General features: G+C 43.7%; 1 protein-coding gene across 1 annotated transcript in view; it reads right to left on the reverse strand.

The window, feature by feature from the left end:
• LOC149338141 (uncharacterized) overlaps positions 1–18,540 on the reverse strand; it is a 253,076-nt gene that overhangs the window by 14,361 nt on the left and 220,175 nt on the right. The gene's annotated exons all lie outside the window — the stretch shown is intronic.

Consider the following 18,540-nt stretch of genomic DNA (forward strand, 5'->3'; position numbering starts at 1 on the left):
AGCATTGCTTGCAGTAGGAGAATGCCTGGACGGTGGGTGCTACGCGCTTGCCCGTGAGCAATTTCTCTGTTCTTCCTGTCTTTTCGTATGTATGTACTGTATGTATTGAGTGATTACCCGTTATATGGCATTCGGCATTTCATTTTGAACTTCCTTGCGCCCGAATATTTTGTGAGCCCGCTTGCCCGGCAGTGGACACAAAGGCCCTTGAGACTCGTCTGTTTTATCCTGAGTTCTGCTCAAAAGCTCAGTGCAGTTCGACAGAAGAGAATATGCGCTGAGCATGTTTTTGTACCTTTTGTCAACCCGGCCCAAAGTAACTTTTGGTCATGTAAAGCAGGCATGGTTAGCGTGCGCCCGAAAAAAAGGCGGGAAAGTTTTGACAACAGTCCAGTTGAACTAGCCATTTATGCGGTGAGTTTTGTGCGCGGTCCGATTTTTTTGTGCCCCCGCTAATAGGAAAGTGTATAGATTACTGATTTAATGGTTCATTTTACAGTTGTGTTGCTGTTTATCCATACGAGCCGCTTTCCGAAACAGGAGCACTAATTGCGGCGAGATAAACGATTACGCTTTGGTGTCTGCAGCGCGTAAACATGTTCTTTTCAATTTATTTTCATTTCAGAAAACGGGACTTGAAAACCCGAAATGCAGTTTACTTGTAGGCACGGACCTTCCCGATTCCTGCATCGAGTCCGGCGTTCTCTTGCTGGCGCAGAGGCTGAACAAAATGGGACGATAGAATGCGGAAGCAGCAAAGGCTATAAGGCGCCACTAGGTGAGCTCTCCACCTCCTGTGAATTTTAAAACTAGTGCTGTGCCACCTGCACTGAGCTTCGGTATTACACGGGGAAGGTGCTTGGACCCACGTAGCTAACTTGATGTCCTTTGATATTTTGGAAGCTTGTGAGTTGCATAAAGCTCACAAGGCACTGTTGCAGTGTGTGACAGGTCATTGTGGTAATGATGATTATGTGGCCATTTGCTATGCATCGGGTGAGTGGCATTTTTTCGCCCTGGCTGTCAAGTAGAAAGAAAAAACAAAAAGAAAACGTGGCAACATTAACTATTAATATGGCTTTCACCTGCAGACCCCAGGTGAACAAAGCCTGCCCGTATAGTGAACAAAGCAACTCGGCTGTTACGGATCTAGCAAATTATAATTTTGAAAGTGGGCCTCCTGCTGTTAAACCGGGAACGTTTGTGCCCCTAGAGACAGGCAGAGGCGAGAAGCCATAGGCGAATGTAGGTAGGACAGGTAGCTGAACGAGAGAGTAGTTCCCATATTTGAAGAACACATGGAAAGACAAGGACGAGGTATTGTTTGTGTTGTTCCTTCTATGTTTGTCTCTTTTTTTCCCCACAAGTTAAAAGCCGATATTTGTTGTAGTTTCACTTTTTGAGGCAGCCAGAAGATAGAGCACAGGGATGACTCACACAGCATTAGTGTTTTCGTTTCGTTCCTACTTTTTTGTGTACTTGCACCTCTTGACCTCAAATGCGGCATTGTCATGATCCTACGTGGTGCTATGCTGATAAAAGATGTGTGCGGCACACCTATGGGTGTGTGGCGTTCAGGTTCAAGCACGAACGTAGGGCTTCCAGTGCAGCAGGAATTATGAGAGGAAAAAAAGCCTCAAGGATGGGGATGGGCAGTTTAGCTCTTCAGTTTGCTTTTTGTGAAAAATTCTGTGGCAGGAGGTTACATGTCAGCCCACCCCTTATGTAATGCTGCCTTTCGGCCGTTGAGGTACAGATAAACTGATAAATAAACAACAAAAAGTAGTTTCTGTTCAAACAGTATAATTTGCAGCTTTGGTGGAGGGTTTTCTGTGGCCCCTTCAGGGCTTGTTTACCCAGAAATTGTAGTTATTCCTTAATGCCTCTTGGTCCGAAGAACCAAACAGTAACCAATTGCCCTCATGCCTCTTGATGAGGGAATCTGAGAGGTCGAAATGATAATTTACCATAGCTGTGAACAGTAATGGCTGGGTGTATCGCCGGAGAGAACCGAGGTCATCTACTGGACTGAGTGGTAAGAATTTCGGGTTGGTTAAAGCACAGATGGCTTAACATCATATCGCCAGATCTTGCACTGTGATTGTTGCGGTGTGTGTGGCTGGTGAGCTGTCAACTTGGGTGTGACAAAAGTTGTAAGCTCAGCCAGACATGCCTGTGCTGTTTGAGCTCTGGGCAAGAGCTTTGAGCGAGGCCACTGCACTGTGTCCCTGTTGTACATTTGGCTTTGGTGGTGCTCCAACTTCCTCCTTCCCCCACCTTTGCTCGTAATGTCGCCATGGGAGTGAGAGAAAGTGGTGTGATGTAATTAGAGCAGTGGCATGGCCATAAGATCCATCCGCACAGTACCACTTACAGGTTGTTTGCTGGTTTGGCACCGCGGTCAGGATTGAGGTGAGTTGTGAGTGGGCCACCGTGGAAAATGACATTAGAGCAGCAGCAAACATGGCACCAATGGTGGAGAGCCAACTTTGATGTCTGTGTTGCCATTGTTGTCAAAGTTATCTGCGAGGCCATCAAGGGCAGCACCTGTTCTGAATGCATCGCATAGCAGTAGATCATAACTTCACTCTTACACTTGGCTCATGGGCCTCACTGCAGGAGGTGTATCAGTCAGTTCAGATTTCAGGTTGAGACGCATCAAATTCAGCAACCTTACTACTCTTAAGTACAGTGAAACCTCATTAAGGCATACCTCGTAGCACTGCAGAAAAACTATGTGCAAAGCGGCAATATGCCCAAACTGAAAGCTGCCTGAATATATCCACTTGCCTGATAAAAATGATTCCTGAACAATTTTTTTAAATGTGCACATGAAACCTTTTAACTGCATAGCTACCGTTCAGCCTCAAATGTGGCTTGAGCAGGGTATGTAATCCGAAGGCAAAATAACCGCTGGTCCTTAAGGGTCCTTAAAGAAGGCAAGCATAGCAGGGGGCGGCAGAAAGGTACATGGGCGGTTGAGATTAAGCAGTTTGCCGGGATACGGCGGCCACAGCTGGCGAAGGAGAGGGTTAACTGGAGAGACATGGGAGAGGCCTTTGCCCTGCAGTGGGCGTAGTCAGGCTGATGATGATGATGTACCACTGCCATCCTGCTGCAGAACATCTGCAAAGACCCCTTCACAGGCAGCGTGGCTGTCAATAATGAGAGCTTCGCCCTGATGTGACACACTGCAGCTTATTTCATTTGGGAAGCACGCTATCCATGACAGCGTTGGTAATATGAGAACGCAATGAGAAGGGGCTGGACCACAGCTGCACAGTGGCGCAGATCAGCTGGCAACGCAGCAATGATAGGTGCGGCGCATGGAGGAAAACTCAAATCTGCTGCATAAAGGCCAACTCATGTGACAGCTATAAGCAGTAGCTACAGCAATGGGCACATCTGCATGCCTAGGGTCGTGGCTGCTCGTGCACCAGCACCTGCAAACAGGTTAGTGACGAGCCTTGGGTGTGGTGGGGACAGGCTGGCACCCCCCTTTCCTTACAATGGGAGGGAAGAGTTCTCTCTTTCCAGATGTGTCAAGCAGCTGCAAGTAGACTAGGCATGTCAGCAACATGTCTTATTATGTCAGTGTGGCGTGCGCATTAAAGCACTCATGAACTTTCCTTTTAAGTCATATGCATTTAAAAAAAAACTGTGCAGCCAATAGTTTTTAAAACTTTGGCACATCCGTATATTTACCTTCTCTCAGTATTGGTAACCTGCTACAAAATTGGAAAACTGCTCCTAATGGAATTTTGGCTTGCGGCAAAGACTGCTCCAAAATGCTCGTGGCCATTCCCTCCTCTGCACATGCTGTGTGGTGTGTAATATTCATTTTTCCCATGGGCATTGTCACATATGGCAAGCTGGGTGGTGTATCATTGTTTGCGTAAGGACTTAAGGGCACTGAGAAATTCCCTAGGCAGACGCTGGGCCACCCACTGATTTCAAGGTGATTCCACTCTGCTTTTCAATGAATGCTAAATCCTGACGCGATGGTGTCTGCAAATTTTTTTGCCACCTTCCCCCCTCCCCCCCTTTTTTGTCTCCTTCTTTTATTATTTTTTTTTCTTGGATGTTGCAAGTGCTGTTTTATGCAAGAAGCTTGAATTAGGAGCTTTGAAAAATTTGATTGCTGATCTGCACGTGATTGTCTCCATGTCCAGGTTTTGCGCCATTTCCTAATCCCTGGCATTTATTGGCACTTTCACTTCATTAAAAGTTTTGTGTGTGTGTGTGTGCTGGCACAAATTTTGGAAAGCTCTTTTTCTAGCACTTGCAAGTTCTTTCCATATTTTCGTTTTTCATGGGGCTGGAGCTTCATTGGCACGTCCAGTCCATCAACTATTCCTTGGTGTTTTGATACTTTGTCCCATTGCAATTGTGTAGTGTGGAGGAGCCGCCGTGATCTTAAGATGCTTTGTCTCCTTGCTTTTTTTTCATAGCCTTCTCCGCTGTGCTCAGGTGCATTTGGGCAAAGTATCAAAAAGTGATGACTAGCTTGGCTGGCATTTCCTCTTAGTCAATGAATGCACCATGCCGTCAGAATTTGACGAAATTATGGACATGTACACCGGGGAATCGTTTCAGAAAGTTATCCAGGATTTATATTGTGAAGAAAAATAGTGTAACACGCATAATTTTTGGGTTTGTATACGGCAGATTACACGAACCAAGAACAGAATAGCAAGGTTCTGCTATATTTCTCTGAAGGGCTGTGATGGCTTTACAGGGTGTGAAGGACTGACTGAAATTAACGCAGTGGTCTGCCGCAAGTTTCAACGGTACTTTGAGTGCCCAGCACACGGTCTGTTCACATTGGCGTGGCATATTTTTGCTTCTAACATGTGTGAGGCATGGCAGCCTGTCTGTTTTGGGTGTCTTTTTCTTGTCGTCCATGATGTGAGCATTGTATATACTGGTTCATTCTGTACAGGTTCCCGGACTCGAGAGTAAATTTGGGCTGGTGCATATGGATAGGCATAGCTGCATTCAAAAGTATTTTCTGTGGAATAAGCCGTAGTCATAGCAATGCGCAGAATTCATGCACTTTCAGTGTACTCATGCAAGGAGCCACGCCACCCTAGAGTGGCATCAAAATCAAACTGGAAATCTTGCTCTCAGGCCTCATCAATCTTCTGGGCCATTGCAGAAACAAACAAATAGAGGTTAGTTTCTCTGCAGTTCGAGCTGTGATAAGGTCACAGGAAGCTGATATTTTTTATGGAAATCTTTTGGTGCTAGTCCCATGGCATTGCTGCTGTCGAAAGGGATGCCAGTGTGAGCACAGGGTGCCTTCATTGAAAAGGCAGGAAACGGCAGTACTTTTCACTGATGGAAAAACCAACCTTTGAAAGCCTGAAATAATCTCTGATAGTACAATGAGCAGTTTATGAATCCCCTGGAAGCATGCGGAGTGTTTCGTTTAGATAATTTTCCAGCATTTTCTCAAAGTGCTGCTCTTTGTTTCTTCTGTAAAAGCACATATGGCCACCACTCTTATGAACCATTAAAAGAGAGCAGAAACTTGTGAGCATAATTTTAAGAAACTTCCAAATCTAAGAGCCCAGATCACTGAGGCACTTTTCGTCAGGTGAGGAAAACAGCTGCCGAAATTGCTGCACAGATTCCGAGTTGAAATGTGCCAGCATCTGTGGGCCCGTTATGGCTAGGGATTCCAGTGTGGTGAAACCCATACACAAAAGTTAAGCGGGCCATGTCCCGTCAAGAATGACGCATCTGGGACAGCATTTCACGGTTGGATCTGTCTCTAGGTGTGACGAGGCAGCGTGGAAGACGTAGTCTTGTTAAAGCTCTCACTCGCGTTGTAGCTTGAGCTGCTGTTCAAGGGTAGCCACCTATAATAAAGAGATGGACTTCGTAAAAGGAGCTTTCTCAAACAGGGGAAGCAAATGTCGTTTCAATGCAGCTTCATTCATTTTTTTCTGTGAATTGATCATGTATACTGTCCATTATTATCGCCACTGTGTTTCTCGCTTCGGCCGTCGGGGATTCAAAATGAGTAGCTTGCTGGACACCCAGTTTTAATTTTCTTTGTTGAATGCTTCATCTCGCCTAGATAGCACATTTAACGGCTACATTTTAGTCTTTTTGTCCGCAGATTTTTGTTATTCCGTGCACATTGCAAGGAAACTCGACTATGTAAACCATGCGGAAAGATATTTGTTTGAGTGGGATTAGATTCTTATTTTATGTGCAATCTGGATAGCAGCAATGCACTGCACTGTGAGCATTTCATCCAATGCAAGCAGATGCTGCTTTCAGTTGGCATCTAGATCACAAGGGCTTATCCAAGTTGCAACGGGAACAGCAACATTGAATGGTACGGCAAAACAGCGCTGACGGACGGGACGGAAGAAGATGAGACAAACACATGCGCTGACTAACAACCAAATGGTTTATTGCGAAAGAGGGGTGCAATATAAAGCATAGAAGGGAAAACTGCGGTGTAAACATGACAAGGCATACATTCGGGATATCATCAATGATTAAGAAAAGCGATCTCCTGTCGGAATAGAGCCACCGATGGTTGGCTTACACATGAGTTGCCTAATGTGTGAATGTGAAAGGCCTCCGATATCAGGCGTGAGGTGTGATCTCTATACTTGGCGATGATAGTGGTTTGGTCTAAAAACGCCTCACATTTGTCGCAATCTGCGAAATGAATGACCATCTTATTTCGGCGTGACTTGTTTTCTATGTCTTTCGCGTGTTCGCGTAGCCGATCATTGACGCACCGTCCGGTCTCCCCGATGTAAAATCGCCCGGATGAGAGTGGAACCTTGTAGATCACACCACAGCAACAGTTGACAAATTTGTTTCTGTGTTTCTTCTGACATCCCTTCTTTCCATTTTCCTGATTCACTCTCTTGCACAGGCCTCCCAACTTGTTCCTGGCAGAGAAAAGGAGCTTCACGCCGGCTTTGTTCACAATCTTTTTCAGGTTGTGCGATACTTGATGAACATACGGAATACATGTTATGTTCTTGTTGTCCAGTTTGCGCTTCTCCTTGTGAATTCTGCATTCTTTTAATATCGACTCTGCTATGCCAGATAAGACCTTCGTCGGGTAGCCTGCAGCGGTAAGCCTAGTAACCTGGCATCATTTCAAGAACTGTGATGCGTAGGTTTTCGGCTACGACAAGAAGCATGCGTGCTCCTCCAGAAGCGAAATTCTTCTTATAAAGGAAACCGTCGCGAATGCAAAAAGTATTCTTCACAGGATCTTGAGCGACATCAAACAAAGAGGTTAATGTTTGGTCTCTGCGTTGCTCAGTTCGGAAAACTTGAAGATCGGGGAACGCTTGTGAAAGTGGCGCCAAGTATTCATCAAAGTTGTCTGCGGCGTCATCAGTCGTTTGAAGCGGCAAACGGGAAAGACAATCGGCATCTGAGTGTTTACGGCCGCTTTTATGCACCACAGTGAAATTAAATTCTTGTAGGCGCAAAGCCCGTCGAGCAAGCCGGCCACAGGGGTCACGAAGACTCACTAGCCAGCAAAGCGAGTGGTGGTCGGTCACGACGGTGAAAGCATTCCCGTGCAGATAGGAGCGGGAGCGAAAACAACAGCGAAAACAACGGCGAGACATTCTTGCTCAGTAACCGTGTAATTTCTTTCGCTCTTACTCAATGAACGGCTGGCATATGCTACCACGTGCTGATCGTGACCATGGCGTTGTATAAGTACAGCGCCAATACCGATACCACTTGCATCAGTGTGCACTTCAATTGGTGTAGATGGGCAGAAGTGGCGTAGGATGGGGCCCGAGGTCAAAAGAAATTTCAGATGTCGGAAAGCTACGTCACATTCGCTGGTCCAATTGAACGGTGCATCTTTATGCAGCAAACACGTCAGTGGGTAAGCGATGTCCGCAAACCTAGCTATAAAGCGTCGAAAGTACGAGCAGAGCCCTAAAAAACTCTGCAGCTCTCACTGATTGAGGCACCGTAAAACTTTTGACAGCTTCAATTTTCTTTGGATCTGGTCGAACACCTCCTTTATCAACCAAATGGCCAAGAACAATTGTTTCACGGTTCCCAAAATGACATTTCTTGGAATTGAGGATAAGGCCAGCTTGTTCCATGCAATCAAGCACAATATCCAGGCGGCTGTTGTGCTCACTAAACGTTTTGCCAAAAATTACAACGTCGTCCAAATAACATAAACAAATTTGCCACTTGAGGCCGCGCAGGATTGTATCCATGAACCGCTCGAATGTTGCAGGTGGATTACATAATCCGAAAGGCATAACGTTAAACTCGTAAAGTGCGTCTGGTGTTATGAATGCCATTTTATCCCCAAAATTTTTCTTGATCTCGGACGTAAAGGTAGCCCACGAATTCAGAGTATCCTCATGATTGTCGAACCAGTCAAGGGCAGTGGCGGCAAGGAAAAACACCCCGTTAGCCAGTTTAGTGACAGCGTTCCAGCGATTGTATTTGCTCACCCGCTCGTAGTGTTTCAGCCACTCGTCAACATCCTCTTCAGGTTTTCCAAAAAATGTGCGGGGCTCTCGATAATGTGGCCAGTTGTTCGCTGTGGATATCCCGGGTTGCTCGGCATTGTCGTCTCCAGGCATGTCCGATGGCAATGGTGGGAAGCCTGCGAGTCTACGGCTCCTTCGGTAGATGGAATGCTCCGTGGTCGATACCGTGGTTGTGGAAGCCTACCAGCGTCCTTCAGCTCTTTCTCTTCCTTAACTCCCTGCTGGTCAGTCCATCTTCTGCTTCTTCCGTCGAGGTTCTGTGGAAGCACGTGACAACGGGTATCAACTGAAAATGTAGACAGTTTAGTCTGACAAATCCCAACTGACTCCTGTTGAGATCACACACAACCCTGTGGTTTCCATAGCTGGTGACCACTCGAAATCTGCCATGCTTGTGAAGTCGACCTGCTATTGGTCCAGGACAAACATTTAACTAGAACTATTTGCAATTAACTAGAACTATTAACTAGAACTATTTGCAATGATATTTCAGGCACACCTCAGTTTTGATTACACAGTTTCACTTGGTTCCAGCTCGAACAGTGAAGCTGCTTTGCAAGGGAAGGTGTGGCATCATATAATTAGCAAACAGCTATGATTCTTAATTTGAAACTGTGGCCAACAGATTTCTGCTTGAGACTGAGTGATACTAGTTCATATCAGCTGCAACTATGTAAAATTCTCAGTTTAGGATGTTTCCCTTGCACGTATGTAAATCCAGATGGCAATTTCCCAGTGAAAGAAAATTATATTCACCTGAACTATAGCTTATCTACTGCCTTCATCACTGTAGAAAAAAAGGTTTAAAGCTCCTTCAAGTAAGTGCAATATTAGTACAAGACCCACTTAATTTTCATTGAAAGGTATGATGGCATTTTCATCAAGCAGAGAGATACAGTAGGGATTAGAACTGCAATGTGAGACATGGGTCATATGGTTACTTGGTCATCACAAAGCTGAACTTTTCTTATTAAATAGAAGTAGAAATAATTTGCTCATTGTTCAGATGTCAGGTTGAAAGCTCTTGATTTTAGTTGTTATCAAAGCTGCTGAGGGAAGAAAATTGTGTAAAGCACACATTTTACCCCATTAAAATTGAAGCATGGAAGAACATACCATCAGATGAACCTGTGCTCACTGAAAAAATGATGCAGACAGTACAATAAGAGCCAACAGCCCCTGTAAAAGAATTTAAAGGCCCAGATTGCAGTATAAATCATTCAATCATTCATAAATATGTTCAGAACAATCCTTGCAAAGTTTCAAATCAGGTTATTTACTGAGCAGAACAAATAAAATGTACTGCACTCATTCTGCCCACACATTTTTGAAAAGGCATGAATGAATGCCTGACAGTGTAACAGACCTCTTAGCTGTTTTTCTTCCATTCAAATAATATTAAAGTAAAGATTACAAACAGCCTGACAATTGTAGATACATAAGGGCAAACTGTGCAATTACTCCTACCGGAAGCAAAAGAATCAAAACAAGCAAAAGCCACAAGAAACAATTATTACAGGTACAACAAATACAGATTAATTTTTTTTTTCTTTTTGAAATGTTAGTCATACTGATCCTAGTGTATCAATAATGAGAGTGTTATATTGCAAGAAGTGTGCTATAAAGTAGAATTGCTTTTCATGACATAGATTCTATTGTGCCGTGATTATACATTGTCAGCCTCACCTTATTTATGTTCTTTCCCAAGAGGCCATCTTGGAAAGGCACTTTCATTTAACCTGCACGCACACACACACATCTTTTTCACTGCCAGAAAACTGCGCATGGTAATGCAGCAAAACACTGAAGAATAATACAGCAGCTTCAGCTGCCCCTTAGGTTGTGCACATATGGTACAGTAAAGAGCTCTTTGTGTGATCCACCAAAGCTGTCAGGTACATATATGCCAGTGTGCTGCCTTCCTGTACCTAGCTAAATTTTGTGGTTCCGCAACTTTCGATGGGAAGTGAATTTTGTTGAAAAGTTTCATATCTAAAAATGGTGATGAGTAATGTCTGTTTGTAAAAAAGACTATGGAAAGACCTAGAAACAGGAATATGCGAACACTTGGTGACATAAGACAGCTATTCAAAACACATTTGAAACATTCTTCAAGCTATATTGCCCACATAGAAAACATGAAGGAGTTGAAACAAATATTGTAATACCTTATCTAAGAGTATCATATCTGAGTTCTAATATTGTTTTTTTTCTCATGGATACTAGAGTCAAGGATTTCACATTATAGAGCAACCACAGAATCTTCCGTAATGTGACACAAACATACCATAATAAGCTAAGCTACCACTATAGTATAAGAGAATATGCTAGAATATTTGATTCAGTTCACATATTCCATTGAATTCCAGCTGCAGGAGAGAGAACCACGATTAAGTAAAATACCACTCTATCGTTAGCCTTTGAAATATTCCTGAAAGAGATAATTTTTTTTGTGCGTTAGCTGAAATTCCATTGTCAGAAAATGATTTAAGCATATAATTTATGTTTTCCTGCAACTAATGCATTGCTGTCTCAAAGTGTACTTGATGTGTGAGCAAAACTGCGCTGTCCATGCACTGGAAGACCAAGCACCTGAAGTTATCGAGCTGAAGCCATTAGTGATTAAATTTTTTTAAAGAGTATGGAAGATAAAATAGAATCCAGCAGTTTACCAGCCTCTATATATTGGCAGTTTACCACCAGGTTCACTTTGGTTATTTAATTTAATAATAAACGACTATACAAAAAATTCTCAAGGATAGCGAAAAACAGAGCTCAAAAGCCAAGCAGGTACAGTTTGCTTGGCAAAATCCTATGTTTCATCACATCAAAGATTTTCTGAACACTGAGAAAAAAAGCGCAGTTAAACAATTTGTGAAATGACGAATACAGCTCAGCTGCAAATTTGTCATGAATTAATGCAATGCCCCTTCTTGTAATATCGCGTTCCTGATGATTAAAAAAAACAGACTGTTAAAAAATTTTGTCATGCATTCAAATAGGAATTTTTCTAGTATTTGGGATGGGGTCAATAACAGGTAAATTGGTCAGTAGTTCTCAATGCATTTTTTGCCTTCCCTTTAAAGTGGCCTATATCAAAGCCTATCAAATCATATGACAGAATTTTCCTGAAACCTTTCAGTCAAAAAGAATGGAATGTTTGCAAGAACATGATGATACCATGGTAGCAATGAAGTGGCCATATTTCACCTAAAAGTGCACTAACTTGGACAGATCCCCCTTCGAGAGCCTCAGAATGTATGTTAAAGCAGGTGAAAGTTTTTTTTAGTGCGCCAGTGGTGTTGTGTTGTGTTACTGCCATTCTTGTTGCAAGCCTGAGATGTTGATTGAAATTATCAGCTTTTTATGATGGATTATTCAGCAAACCATCAGTGCATTGAGAGACCTTATCTCTTCCGTGAAGGGGGGTAATCTGCGACACCTTTGCAGGGCTTTTTGTTTAATTAATAACAACAGCAACAATGATGATAATGCTTTGTATGCATTAAAACAACTCTAAGTCTAAGAAATGCTTCTGAAATACTTTGGATGCAACTGCAGCACAAGCCCTCACATTCGCATGAAGGCACAAAATAATCTTCTTGTGACAACATGAGGGGATCTCTTTTGCAGCCTTCCTGTTCCTGACAAACCTCTCACCACCCCCCAACTTCGTTCTCTTCAGGGCATCCTCTTAAGATACACCCCTCACCCCTGGCCATTTTTTTGTCTACCGTCTCAGAGCTTCCCCCTGCATGCCCCATTTGCTATCATCCCTATGCTAATCAGGAACGTGCCCTCTTTTCTGCCCCATAATCATCATCATCAGCCTGACTACGCCCACTGCAGGACAAAGGCCTCTCCCATGTCTCTCCAATTAACCCTGTCCTGTGCACAGTTGCGGGCACCGTATCCCCGCAAACTTCTTAATCTCATCCGCCCACCTAACTTTGTGCCGCCCCCTGCTATCTGTTTACCCTCTCTGGGAATCCACTCCGTTACCCTTAAAGACCAGCGGTTATATTGCCTTCGCATTACATGCCCTGCCCAAGCCCATTTCTTCCTCTTGATTTCAACTAGGATGTAATTGACCCGCGTTTGTTCCCTCACCCACTCCACCCTCTTCCGATCTCTTGACGTTACGCCTGTCATTTTTCTTTCCATAGCTCGCTGCGCTGTCCTTAAGTTAAGCTGAACCCCATTGCGTTTCAATTACAGCATTACCCATAGCATCGGACAAGCTGATATGGACCAGATGGCTTTGGTGACCCTGGCACAAGATATCCACGGCACTTCATGTTGCATCATAACATGCGGCTGCTGCAGCATCCATGCATGCGTGTGTTCCTTAATTTGAATGTGGGTGTTTGCGCTGCAGTTACATCTGAAGTGTCAAACAAACTTGCCTGAAACCTCGTTTTCCTCTTAATATATTTTGTTTACTGGCGATTATGTTGCAACGCTTGTCTATTCTTTAGCTTGGTGGGTGCCATATATCAACTTTCTTCCCTTTGTATAAATTAAATAGATGATTCGTTGCTTCACTCCACGTCTTTAAATAGTGCTGCTCATTCGCCTTCTTCTTTTTTGTATCGTATATAGGGCAATTTACCACTTGCTTTTGTTCTGCTGTTCAGTATGCTGTAATGAGTATGTGTGAGCAGTTTTTGAAGTTGCAGTTGAAAGTTTATTAAGGAATCCAAAGAAAGTTTCAAGCGTATACAGCGAGAGGTCCCATGGTACAAGACTGCGGGCGGGACCTCCAAGTATGACCAAGTAGAACGAGCCCATGCTTGTCTATGGTTTGGTTTTATGTAGTTTATCGTACGTCCCAAAGTGACTCAGACTATGAGGACGCCGTAGTGGCGGGCTGTGGATAATTTCGACCACTTGGAGTTCTTGAACGTGCACCGACATCGCACAGTAGAAAAGGCCTCCAGCATTGCGCCTTCATTGAAATGAGGCCAACAAGACCGGGATCAGGCCCGCATCTTTCAGGTCAGCAGCTGGGCACCACAACTACTAGGCCACCATGGCGGCTTGCCCATGCTTTTCATTCAGTGTTTCGGTATATACACTGCATTTGTCTTCACCTGTTGGGTCACCTTGTCAAGCCACTGACAGCAGTAGCTTTTTGTGGCGGCTCTCTCTTTGCACGAAAAGAAAATTCAGTTTGAATTTGGAGAAATTATGCATTAAAATATTTTGTTTAATCACCTTACTTATTCACTCTCAAGGGCATTATTTAGAGAAATGGGTGAACAGAACAAATTATTAACAGAACAAATCAGTTGCAGCTTTCTTGAAGGCGATGTTATTGGCGATCGCAGTGACAAAGGCAAAAAAGTGGTTCCAGGCGTTACTGGTGTGTGGAAAAAATGAATATATGACATGCGAGAACACAGGCTTTAAACATGTGGTCATTACGCGATGAAATATAGGGCTCATTGTAGTGCTCGTGAAAAGCTGAACATCAGTGCAACAGTGCTTGTTTGGGTGCTCGCGCTTGTGCAGTGCCTTCGAGGACGCTCCACCTTTCTCCGGAAAATCTTGCTATAATTAATCGACATGAATATGTGCGCTCATTCGTTTCGGGCATTCAACCTGATTTCCGCAGAGGATATGCATGTTAATAATGTGAATTCAGCACAACGTGGGGCCATGGTAAAAAAAAACGATCCAGGCACGGTGGTTTTGCAGTCCCTGAGGCATTCGTCAAATGAAGCGAGCAGTAATTCCGCATCTACAAGGTCGTCCACCCGTAGCACGCTAGTGCGTGCCCCCACTGTGGAGGGCCACTGTGTCTGGCACGGCCGCTCATCGCAGCCAAGTGGCGCAGGAGAAGTTGGACCTGGACGTGGTCCTTCACGTAATCTATTACTTCGCTTCGATGCGCGGCCGTGTCGTGCGCAGTGGCCCTCCAGAGTGGGGCCACGCACTAGCGTGTTCGTTCTAAGAGTGGACGACCCTGTACATTCTAGACGAAGGGCAGGAGTTTTCAAAACGCACCAGGTGAATATTGCCCACGTGCTAACTGGTAATTTGGGCGGGGATTTTTTCAAATGTTGAAGATGCTCTGCCTCGTTCGAAGTTCCCTGGAATCGTTTACCTTGCGACGATTAATTCGGTCTACGTAGGGGGAGACAGCTAGAAACATACCCAGGCGTCTGAAAGCATCGCAGTGATGTCGGCAGGAATCGAACAGCTGCTGTGGCAGAACATGCACAACGAGGGCGTGAAATTGCGTGGGAGAATGTGGAAATCTTTGAAACCGAAAGAAATTTGTAAGTGTGGCTGCACCTGGAGTCCTTTATGATGATTCTGAAGACAGTCATCAGAACAAAGGGAAACCTTCACCAGGCTTATGCAAAGTCATTGCCCTGATTAGTTAAGGAGCTGCTTTTTCATGACCGGTCCTTCATTTTCAACGAGCAACCTGTTAGGGTTCTGAAATGTCAATCAACGTGTTCGACATGGTCAGTGACCAATGTTTCATCCTACTATTAAGGCAAGATGAAAACTTCACGACACAGTGTGCCCTATGCACCGAAGCTAACAGCAGTTGTGCCCTAAGCCCACACAATATATTCCACAATTAACGTCAAAAAGGTGGCCAGCAGGTTCGGAATCTTCAATTGTTTTGTACCACTTCTCTCAAGCTGTCTTGCCTGAATCCATGCACATTTTGAGTTGGAAAGCATGGGTGGCAGAAAAGACATTACAAACAATTGGTGTACTGCAGTGGTGTTCTGTGGAAATACTTAATTCTGTCAGTAGGTCATGCTAGGTGGCGTGGCAATGGAGTATACCCCCCCCCCCTTAAGACGCATTCATTTACCTACGAGATTGAATGTCTTTTAAGAGATTAGGGTACCGATTGTAATAGCATAGACATGATGGCACGTGAACAACTTTCATAACTGGCTTGTCTTTTGAATTTCTTATTTAATTGCAGTATTGCTTTGCATTGAAGCCATACTAATAATGATTCATTTCTTCCTGTGTACAGTGCTTCAGCCAGGAAATAAATTGATTGTTTGCAGCTGATTTCCTATGTTTTCATTCCTTGTTTGTGTGCTTAAACTACTCAAACTGACATGCTTTCTTCAATTCTAAGCCAACTCTCAATAATAACTCGCCTTGTAAGCAATGCATATAAGCAATTCACAAGGCACATTTCACTTGGCTGTAAGTGTCACAAGGATTCAAAATCGGTAACTTCGTATTGGTTAACAGCAAGGAAAACCTTTTTTTCGTTGTAATAAATCTTGCTGCTGTGTAGATATTTGTGTATGTTAGTTGCTGTTGAAATGAAGTCCTCGACGTGAGCATGGTCGGCCGCAATTTCATGGCACTTTGTGCACTGCCAACTTCGTGCCTCTGCTAACAAGGTTTGTTGAAGTGCTGTTGAAAGAGCTGGGATCATGTATTGTTGGCACCAGCTTAGAGAGAACCACTGGAACTTGCAGAAGCATGAGGAGTCCTTGAACTGGGGCTATTTGATCTTGCAGTTTAATGATCATTTTAATGTTGGATAGTTGTAATTCAGCTCTTGCTGTCTTATATAATAAGAGTGGTAGACACCTTTGACCATGCCCCGAAATCTCAACTTTACAATCCAGAGGTATGGACACGTTGTTCAAAAAGTGTTTCAAATTGTGCTCCTAGGTATTACATGTTTCGAGAAAAATTTTTACCAGTTTTGGCATTGGCAGAGCAGCAAAGGCGGGTATTAAATTTGAATCAAAATAGTGATTTTACCACACATTCTAAAATTGTCTGCAATTCTTGTTGAAATTTGGGAGTGATATTAGGATGGCAAGATGTTTTTTTAACATTTCAAAGGCCTTTTTGACGCCAAATTTGTCACTACAATATTGATATTTCTTTTGCTTTGCTATAAATTTTTCTTTCTTTTTACCATTCAGTTTCAACACTACAGACAGTCTTATTTTCTGTTTTACAACTGCTATTTCTTTCCTCTGGTGCACTGATGTTCAGCTTTTCACGAGCACTACAATGAGCCCTATATTTCATCACGTAATGACCACATGTTTAAAGCCTGTGTTCTCGCATGTCATATATTCATTTTTTTCCACACACCAGTAACGCCTGGAACCACTTTTTTGCCTTTGTCACTGCGATCGCCAATAACATCGCCTTTAAGAAAGCTGCAACTGATTTGTTCTGTTAATAATTTGTTCTGTTCACCCATTTCATTTCATTTCATTTCATTTTAATACCTTAAAGACCCACTGGGGGTATTACATAAGGGGTGGGTACATACAGTCACATGAACAAGTGTTATGTTGAAAAATGGTTGGTAACAGCTTCGGCGAATGTGGATGGGCATGAGATGGTAGCGATGTCATTGGAGAGGTCGTTCCAGTCTACAGAAACACGGTGAAAAAAAGAAGCGGCACAGGTAACAGTACGGGCACGGGGGCGAAACACTTGGAAAGGATGACGGATGTGGTGGGATATGCCGGCTGGCGGGGCAATGTAGGGAGCGCAGCGCAGCGAACTATGGAAAAATTTATGGTATAGGCAGAGGCTAGAAATACGACGACGAAGTGAAAGGGGCGCTAAACTGGATTCCGCTTTTAAAGACGTTACACTGATATGGTACGAATAGGAGGAATGAATGAATCTGGCTGCTCTGTTTTGAAGTGACTCGAGTGCATTGATAAGGTAAACTTGATGAGGGTTCCAAACTGGTGATGCGTAATCTAACTTTGACCTGACAAGAGATGTATATGCTAGTAATTTTACCTGTTGTGGGGCGTGGCGAAGATGACGTCGTAAGAATCCGAGAGTTTTATTAGCCGAGGAAATGACGTTAGTAACGTGTGTAGCCCATGATAAGTTGTTACACAGCGTGACGCCTAGGTATTTGTATGATGAAACTGACTGCAGGTGAACGTTAGCGACTACATATGGGAAATCAAGCGGGTTACGGCGGCGGTGGAAGGACAAACGTTTACATTTATGAGGGTTAAGTTCCATTAGCCAACGGTCGCACCATTCCTGTATGCGGTTTAGGTCATCTTGAAGGTATGTTGGGTCGGAGGCGTTAGTAACTGTGCGATAAACAACGCAGTCGTCAGCAAACATGCGAATATTAGAGCACACATTGGTCGGTAAGTCATTAATATAAATTAGGAATAGAAGCGGGCCTAGTACAGAACCTTGAGGGACTCCTGATGTTACTGGTAGCGGATTGGAATTTTGATTGTTAACAACGACAAACTGTGAGCGATTAGTCAGGAATTCTTCTATCCATTTTACTATGTCGGGGGGCAAGTTCAAACGGGAAAGTTTTAGGATTAAGCGTTTATGAGGTACCTTGTCGAATGCTTTTGCAAAATCCAGGAAAATGGCGTCGGTCTGTAGGTTAGAATCGAGATTAGCATGTAAATCATGAATGAATAGGGCTAGCTGCGTTTCACAAGAAAAACCTTTCCGAAAACCATGTTGAGACGAATGGAAAAAATTGTTCGAGTCGAGGAAGTTTATGATATGAGTATAGATGACGTGTTCCATTAGTTTGCAGGGTACGCTAGTAAGGGAAATGGGTCGGTAATTTAACGGCGAATGTTTGTTACCTGATTTGTAGACTGGAACGACCTTTCCAGTTTTCCAATCGTCCGGTAGTTGTCCTGTTGAGAGTGACTGGGTAAAAAGTAAGCATAAGAACTCGGCACAAATATCACTAGTGTTCTTTAGAAGTTTCGAGTTAATATTGTCTACACCAGATGAAGATGAGATTTTCATGTTTCTAATTAAGGACGCAATACCCAGTGAGGAAAATGCGACTACCGGCATAGCATGCTCAAAGAGTAAATTAGATGTATGAAGTTGCGTTTCGGTTTCATTAGTAAAGACGGATGAGAACGCTGCGTTGAATAAAGTAGCGCACTCAGAGTCGGTCATAGCCGCGCCTGATTCGTCTTTGAGGGTAATCGCGTGTTCATGATGAGGGTTAACGGCTTGCCAGAACTTCCTGGGGTTATCGCTGAGCATATTA

This window comes from Amblyomma mixtum, chromosome 6 (assembly GCF_055824585.1).
Source record: "Amblyomma mixtum isolate Tamu chromosome 6, ASM5582458v1, whole genome shotgun sequence".
Taxonomy (NCBI): Eukaryota; Metazoa; Arthropoda; class Arachnida; order Ixodida; family Ixodidae; genus Amblyomma; species Amblyomma mixtum.